Below are 1,258 nucleotides of genomic sequence, written 5' to 3' on the forward strand. Positions count from 1 at the left end.
GGGGGGCTGCTGCTTTCCACATCACGGAAATTCGAGATCAAACAACTATCATCTAATCAAAGCTGGTCTGTAGGAGTTGCTACGCTGAGTTTCTTGCTCCCGATCTTCAGGCAACTGATATTATGGCTCTTGAAGTTTTCTTATATATAAACTGATTTGATCTACTCAGGTATCCCTAAAAGGAACTTGTCGAGAATTATTGGTTTTTCTATTTGGGCATATAGAAATATATAAAATTGTAGTTAAGTCCACTTTGCAACCACATAGCTTTGGGTTCAGTCCCAATTCCGCGGCACCTTAGACAAGTGTTTCCTACTATAGCCCCGAGAGACCAATGCCTTGTGAGTGAATTTGGCAGACGGAAACTCTGTGGAAGCTCGTTGCATATCTATCTATCTATCTATCTATCTATCTATCTATCTATCTATCTATCTATCTATCTATATGTCTGTCTGTCTGTCTGTCTGTCTACCTATCTATCTGTCTATATGTATGTTTATCATTGTCTTTTAGTTTGCACCTTGCCACCACCTAGCAGCTTGGCAAAAAGAACAGATAGAATAAGAACCAGGCTCAAGTTCTCGGGTCAGTTTGTTCGACAAACCTCTTCAAGGTGGTGTCCTAGCACTGTCAAAGTTCCATGACTAAAGCAAGTAAAAAATAAAAGATATCTAAAAATGTTTGAAAATTCTTATATAACAAAATCTGTTAACAAAATGATTTTCTATAGAAACATTTTTGATGAATTCTTAGAGGAATTCAAAAATAAATTGTAATGGGAACCATTTTTGAAGAATTTATGGCTATTTCGGGAGTAATTTTGATTTGTGATTTGAACGGCAGATACCCTGTTTCGTTTGAAACAATTAGTTAAAAAAAGTTTTTAATAACTTAATGAGTTGTAGTTGCATTAAAAGGAATCAGTCGATAGTCTCTTCAAAGTTTCGGTTTGCTTAGCTTCATCAGATTGTGCCTTAATAGGGTTGTTTTTGCTTTTATATATTCTTCGGTAAGTTGTGTATTTGAGTCAGTGGCGCTAAGTAAAATGATAATTAATTCTGGTATATGTAGGCCGGAGAAGTAGTTGTGCAGAAAAGGAGTATAGAGGGACCTTGGAGGAAAGTATATGTTTGTAAGGTGTGAGTTGATAGAATGTTATGGTGAGAAGATTTAATTTGGTTTGATTTAGGAATTATATTATATTATATTATATTATATTATATTATATTATATTATATTATATTATATATATATATAT

General features: G+C 33.9%; 1 protein-coding gene across 1 annotated transcript in view; it reads left to right on the forward strand.

The window, feature by feature from the left end:
• The window catches only part of LOC106884003 (osteopetrosis-associated transmembrane protein 1), a 64,805-nt gene that overhangs the window by 45,932 nt on the left and 17,615 nt on the right, over positions 1 to 1,258 (forward strand). The window lies entirely within an intron of this gene.

The sequence above is a fragment of the Octopus bimaculoides genome, chromosome 2, assembly GCF_001194135.2.
Source record: "Octopus bimaculoides isolate UCB-OBI-ISO-001 chromosome 2, ASM119413v2, whole genome shotgun sequence".
Classification (NCBI taxonomy): domain Eukaryota; kingdom Metazoa; phylum Mollusca; class Cephalopoda; order Octopoda; family Octopodidae; genus Octopus; species Octopus bimaculoides.